This window comes from Telopea speciosissima, chromosome 3 (genome assembly GCF_018873765.1).
Source record: "Telopea speciosissima isolate NSW1024214 ecotype Mountain lineage chromosome 3, Tspe_v1, whole genome shotgun sequence".
Classification (NCBI taxonomy): domain Eukaryota; kingdom Viridiplantae; phylum Streptophyta; class Magnoliopsida; order Proteales; family Proteaceae; genus Telopea; species Telopea speciosissima.
In genome coordinates, this window is record NC_057918.1 from 40,474,287 (window position 1) to 40,481,701 (window position 7,415).

General features: G+C 39.6%; 2 non-coding genes across 2 annotated transcripts; both read left to right on the forward strand.

The window, feature by feature from the left end:
• The first annotated feature begins 4,687 nt into the window (after nucleotides 1–4,687).
• TRNAP-UGG lies at nucleotides 4,688–4,759 on the forward strand. The gene has a single exon. It is a non-coding gene; the product is annotated as a tRNA-Pro (tRNA).
• A 2,121-nt stretch (nucleotides 4,760–6,880) lies between these two features.
• On the forward strand, nucleotides 6,881–6,952 carry TRNAP-UGG. The gene has a single exon. It is a non-coding gene; the product is annotated as a tRNA-Pro (tRNA).
• Nucleotides 6,953–7,415: the final 463 nt, after the last annotated feature.

Genomic DNA, 7,415 nt, shown 5'->3' on the forward strand with positions numbered 1-7,415 from the left:
GACCTTCATTTTGGTCAGACCCACCATTTAGCTGCCAGAGGCTGCCCAGACAACCCAGTGAATAGTGTCACAGGGTTTTCTCCAAACTTGGAATTCGATTTCAGCCACATGCAAGGCTGGATTTACAAATGCAACATAGTTCTGGGGCTACTACCACCTAGGGCTAGGTCCATGCAGCCATTGCTTGCATCTAGGGTTCCAAATCACAAAGCAACAGAGCATATGGGCAGTGCAGCTGTGCACAGCCAGATTCGGCTCTCAAGAACAGTGTTATAGCCTATTACAATCCAATAAAAATCACAGATCTCCCATGCTTTAAGCTTGCATGGCAGATCTGGAGCTGTCCTGGGCAAACCCTAGTTGTTCTGGGCTGCCCATAGAGCAGAAACACAGCTAAACATATGCATCCAAAGGCAACAGCAGGTAGGGACAGTGCTGGTTATACCTGCCCAGGTCTGAGAAGCTCGATCCCAAGCTTGGTTGGGGGTGGCAGCTCCTCCTTCTTCCTTCTTCTTCTTCTTTCTTCCTCTCCTTCCCCTTCTTTCTCTCTTCTTTCTCTCCCAAGAAATGAGCAGTAGTAAGAGCTCTAAATGAGCCCAAAGCTCATCTATTTATAAGCCCAGCCCTCACTGAGGCTTGTTTGGCAATGAATGCCTCTTTTGAAAATGGGTTTTTAAACTAATTCTGAGTGATTCTGGGCACACTGGTGGGGTCCATAGTGAACTAAGGGTATGAGGTGGTCCCTCAGACTCCCCTCTATCTATGGAGGGTGCCCATGTTCATGTTGGGTGGTCCCCATAATTAAAAACTATTAAAATATGTTGTTTCACTCACTGGGCGATGTCACTGGGCCTTGTCTGCATTGCCCAGTGCCATCGTCCAGAGAATTCCAGCAAGCTGAAATTCAGTGCGGCTTGCACAGGGGTTTGACCCTTGATCAAGGCATTGTCCCCACATGCCTTTTAGAGGTTTTTACACACTTCTTTAGAAGTGGGTCCCACAGTTATGGGGAGGAGAGAGATTACCTGGGGTTCAGGCCATACATCATGCTATGAGCTGTGCATTTACAGGGGTCTCCTATCCACCTACTGATAGGCATGTAGGATGATCCATAGAGGGTTTCTTCATCAATCCAAACCACTGGAGTGATACTCCACAGTGTTCTTGGTTGCCTGATCAGGGGTTCCTGTCCTTCAACCAAAATTCTAGTCAGTCAGGAGCAGGGTTTGACGGATCTTTATCACCTCCAGTTTGCTGACCGGCCCAGTTCCCCAGTTTCTCTAACAAAGGGGGGCTGAAATGACCTCTCTACCCATGCCCAAACACCCTGCCCGGGTGGGGTCCACCATCCCCCTATTAGAGGAACTGGGGAACTGGGCCGGTCAACAAACTGGAGGTGATAATTTTCCAGGGTTTGACACCTTCCCTCCTTGGAAACCTTTTGGAGCACTTTTTAGCTTTTGTAAATAAGGATATGCTCTCTTATTCTATTGAAAAATATAGTATGAGAAATTGTTGGGATGTCGATTCCCTGAACCAAGTTTTACCTCCCAATGTCATTTCGCATTTAACTCTTCTCAATTTTTCTCATTGTGAAGATGGTTGGTGGTATATACCCTCCAAGCAAGGCCTCTTCAAAATTAAGTTAGCTGCCACTAGACTGACTCCTTCCATTAAGCACACTCATCTGATTAACAATGCTTGGTGGAAATTTTTTTGGAAACTCCACATCCATCCGAAATTTAAAATTTTCTTCTGCCGTCTTCTAAATGTAGGACTCCCTATTAAGGCTGCTCTCTCAAAATGGCTTCGGATCGACCCTTCCTACGCTCTTTGTGGAAATTGTGCAGAATCATCCTGGCACTTATTCATATCTTGTGATTGGGTTAAGCATCTATGGGTGGCGGGACCTCTAGGCTTGAGAACTGTATTTTTGGCCTCTCCAAATCTGCTAGAATTATGCATTTCTATGTTCCTTAAAACCAACCTCGATAAACAATCTCTAGTTTGGCTTTTTAATGTTTTTATAGTAACTTGCTATTTTATTTGGACTGCCCGAAATATGGCTGTGTTTGGGTCAGAAAGTCCTAATCCAACTTGGATTATAAAGCTAATTTAACTTTATTTATCTTACATGAAACTATCCCCCCCCCCCCCCCCATATTGCATCCCCAAATGTAAATAATGATTTGGATATTTGCTTGTCTATTTCACAATTCCATGGCTTACCAAAACTAGACTTTCATGTTTTAATTTGTGCAGGATACTACATACCAGGGCTGAGTACAGCGGGATGGTCTTACGTTTTTTTTGATAGGAGTAAGACTTACCTTTTTTGTTGCTGGTTTTCAGTCTGCTTCGTCGGAACTGAAGCCGGTATTGTATAGTATTCGGACTGGGTTGGATCAAGCTTCTATTTTGGGGTTGCAAATTCAAGAAGTATGGTGTGCTTACCCTACGATCACCGATATTCTTCCATCTCCAACCAAATCAGCCTGGCCCTGGCAGCATATTAAAGATCTGCTTTACATATCAGACTCGTATAGTAACATCAAGTTTATTGCTCAGGGAGAACCTTTTTGTATAACTATAGCTATGAATCTGGCGCGTCATGCACTAATCAACAAAACTGTATATACCTCCTTTATTTTAATACATATTTTCTTGTTTTATCACCAAAAAAAAAAAAATTCAAGTAATTTATATTTGATTCAAATATACTATAATTAAATCCACATCACATTAATTAATAATAAAATAATGTAACATATATAAATTACAATAAAGAATGTCATGCACAGTAAATAATATTAAAATACTCCAAGTAAACATTAAAATATTATAAAACTAGTCAAAGGGAAAATAAAATTATTTCAATTATTCCATCTTGTATTCCATAGGAATAGAATATTCAAAACACTTCCCAGATACTACTAACATATTCCCATACACCCTTACCAAAAAAAAAAAACATATTCCCATACATGAAAAATCATATTAAACTACCCTTGTTAGCAATAAAATAATCACAAATATTTCAAATCAATATTAAAATATTAAATGGAAATGTGAGGCATTACACAGTACGTGAAGCATACATGTACAAGTAAATTAGGTATGTCAAACCCAATCCTTTGGATCTACCGCCTACCAGAACCATCTGAACAAAACCAGATTGAACCAAAACCAAATCCTTGTTGGGTAGTTTTGGATTGGGGTTTTTAGAGATCGATAAATTTAACTGACCGGTCCAACCATACGGCAAGAATGAAATCGGAAACATAACTGAACCTGAAACCAAACCGATAAAAATTGATAGGAAATTGGCACGAAACAAAAAAAAAAAAAAGGAGAGAGAGGGATAGGTATGCTAGCAGTATACCATATGCTAGTACCCTATGCGTCTATCTCTCTCTTCCCTCCTTTGAAATGACTCCCTTACCCCTCAAAGGGAGGAAGAGAGAGATAGACACATAGAGTGCTAGCATATGATATACCGCTAGCATAACCAGTCTTTTCCCCAAAAAAAAGGGGAAATAGGTTTTGTTATTGCTTTAAGTATTTTTAATGACACCAAATCAAACCGGACCAAACCCGGTATCAAACCAACTACATACCCAACAAAAAAAACCAATAAAACTTGAATCAAACCAGACCGAAACCGACAAAAACTTTCACGGTTTGGTTTGCTTTGGTCCAGTACTAAATCGAAACCCATTCAACCTGACCAAAATCAGACCAAATCGATCACTTGACAACCTTAGGGTAGGTAATCCAGACTCAAGAGATACCATTCCCTATATATCTCTCATTTTCAGTTAACCTGTCCTTTAACAAGCAAGATCACTTACCTCTTGGGCTAAAAAAGTTTGCATGCTCATACCTGAGCTTGGCCTAAATTTTGGGTGGACTTTGAACTTGCATATCGGGCCCCAAGTTTGGGGATGGGCTAGGCCAGGCTTAGCATATAGGCCCTTATATCGTGTGCTAGTTTTATCAACACCCAAATCAATATTGCCACCCTTAAGCCCAAATCTACGATTAGTACATGAGAAAAAGAACGCAACCCGGCTGCGTGGCACTACACCAAGACACAGGAGCACACAAAAGTATCGCCCTGCGGCCCTACCCCTCATGAAATAAATAAGTACATATATATTGTTACCATTGCATGTGCTTTCAGTGCCCCCCCCCCCCCCCATGTTGTTGCAGGCACTACATAACCAGACAACGATCCCTTGCCCATAATAAATTTATTCAATTTATGAATAAATTGACAAAAAATTGGTAAGAAAAAGTCAGGTTCAAAAAGGTTGAAGCTGATGGAAGTTTTCCATTTCTTTCGTAATTTTTTATTATTTTTCTCTCTCTGATCCTTCAAATCTCTAATTTCTCTACTTTAGGCTATGTTTGGATGCCAAGAAAAGAAAAAAAAATTCAAAAAAGATTGAATTTGAAGAGAGAGATAGACACATAAAACAATCATTGTATCATTGAATTTTTTTTTTTAAATTTTCTAGGCATCCAAACATAGCTTTAGTCTTTGTTTTGTTTTGTACCTTCGGTTTGACACTGTGATGTAACAGCATCATGCTTCAAGGTCCCCAACCCTAACTGGGCCCTAGTAATTAACTAATAAAATCTCTTTTATATGGATTAAGCAAATAAGAGATATTTAACATTAAGTGGGCATTTGGTCTAGTGGTATAATTCTCGCTTTGGGTGCGAGAGGTTCCGAGTTCGATTCTCGGAATGCCCCATGTAAATTCTTCTTGCAAGTTTTTCCTTTTCTTTTCACTTATATTTTCTTTGCAGGGGAATCGGTTTGGTTCCAGTTGGATTTCGATCTGATTTTATTGGTTTCTATTTGATTTCGTTATCTGGATTACTTGCGGTTTGTAGAATTCAATTCCTTTTACACTTAATTTGAAAGCATGAACAACTAAGTTTAGAATAACTAAAGCTTACCATTTCAGTATACATTCTAACATCATAAGAAGTCACCTTCAGTCCCTTAGAAATACAAAACAAAGTCGCCTTAGAATATAGTCCCTTAGAAATACAAAACAAACATTTGCTTGAATATAGTGCACCAAATGCAGTATAGAAAATTGAGTTTATTCGGTCTAGTGCTACTACTAGTTTCTATTCGGTTCAATTTTACAAGTTTCTATTTGGTCCAATTTTACTAGTTTCTATTTGGTTTATATAGTTTTTTATCGCCCAGATAAGTTGGTGTGGGCAGCAAGTAAAAATGGTGTTTTCTCAGTCTGCAGTGCCTATCATCTTCTTTCTAATAAAGAAGCGGCTAGGCGTTTGTCTCTTGCTACTTCATCTAGATTACATTCTTGGAGCACTATATCTTCGGTCATGTGGAAGTCTATTTGGAGGTGTCAAACTTTGCCCAAGATCTAACGCTTCTTATGGCGTGCTTGTGCTTCTGGACTAGCGACTGGAGATGCTCTACTGCGACGTAATGTTCAGGCAAATCCTCTTTGTTTACGTTGTGGCGAATGTGAGACCATTTCTCATGTCCTCTTGGGATGCTCCTATGTGCATGCGGTGTGGTTTGGTAGTCCACTTGGCTCAAACTACTTATTGAATGCTAATCTTGTTTTTTCGGATTGGATAACTGCATGGAGATCTTTCTCCTCTTTGGGAAAGAAGGAATCCAGATCATTGATAACTCTATGTAGCTTTTTCTTTTGGCACATTTGGTTATCTAGGAATGATTTGGTTTTGGGGCATAAGACATGGCAACCTATTGAAGTCATATCAGCAGCATTGAAGGCTTTCCATGAGTATTGTACTATTCATAATGCTGTTCATAATGCTTCTTCAGCGCAAGTGGCATCTCCTCTCCAATGGGCTGCACCCGTGATTGGCACGGTGAAATGCAATTGTGACGCTAGTTATTCAGCATCCTTGGATAAGGCTGGTATTGGCTTTGTTTGTAGAGACCACAATGGTTTGCCGTTGAAAGCTATCTCATGTCCATCTTCTTGCTCGGATATTTTGGTTGGTGAAGCACTTGCTGTCCAGCTGGCGTTGCAGGAGATGATCAGTGTTGGTTTTGAGAAGGTTGTAATTGAGTCTGATAGTAGGTGTCTAATAACCTATATTGAGAATGGTGGCCATGCTTCCCCTCTGCATATCCAGACACTGGTGGATGACATTGTACACCTTTCTTATTCATTTGTATCTTGTTGTTTTGTTTGTATTCCCTGGGAGATCAACAGCGGTGCTGACTCCTTGGCTAGGAGGGCTTTGTCGTTAACATGCATGACTGATTGACCCCTATCCTCTCCATGGTTGAGTGAGTTGTGTTCCTCACCACCACCATGAGTTTATGCATGTCCTATCCTTAATAAAGACTTGTTTACCGAAAAATATTTGGTTTATATGATCGGTTTTCTAGTGCAAATCAAAACTAAAACAAGAAGAGAACTTATGAAATTAGAATCGAGACACTTCTTTATGGTCCCATGGGCATTTGGTCTAGTGGTATGATTCTCGCTTTGGGTGCGAGAGGTCTCAAGTTCCATTCTTGGAATGGCCCCATCCAAGTAGCTTCTATCACTTTTTCGTTTCTTATTCACTTATATTCTTCCTCGCCAGGGGATCGAAAATCAACCATTTATGAAAATTTGACAAGGATATGCAGAAATTTTTCTCACCAATGGCACTAAATGCAGTATAGAAAATTGAGTATATTTGTGTTACTTGTTTCTATTAGGTCCGATTTTACAAGTTTTTATTTGGTCCAATTTTATTAATTCCTATTTGTTTTAGAACTATCGGTTTTCTAGTGCAAATCAAAACCGAAACAAAAAAAGAGAACTTATGAAATTAGAATCGAGAAACTTCTATATCACCCCATGGGCATTTGGTCTAGTGGTATGATTCTCGCTTTGGGTGCGAGAGGTCTCGAGTTCGATTCTCGGAATGCCCCCACCGAAGTTCCTTCTTTCACTTTTTTCTTTCTTCTTCACTTATATTCTTCTTGGGCGCAAATTTGCTTGAATATAATAATGCACTAAATGCAGTACTAGTTTCTACTTGGTCCGATTTTACAAGTTTCTATTTGGTCCAATTTTACTAGTTCCTATTGGTTTAGAATTGTCGATTTTTTAGTACAAATCAAAACTGAACCAAAAAGAGAACTTTTTTCTTTTTTATGAGAATCCAGATGAGAACTTATGAAATCAAAATCAAGACACATTTTTGTGGTCCCATGGGCATTTGGTCTAGTGGTATGATTCGAACACTTTGGGTGCGAGAGATCTCGAGTTCATTTCTCGAAATGCCCCCATCTATGTACCTTCTTTCACTCTTTCCTTTCTTATTCACTTATATTCTTCTTGGGCAGGGGATTGAAAATCAACCATTTACCGAAATTTTGACAAGGATATACG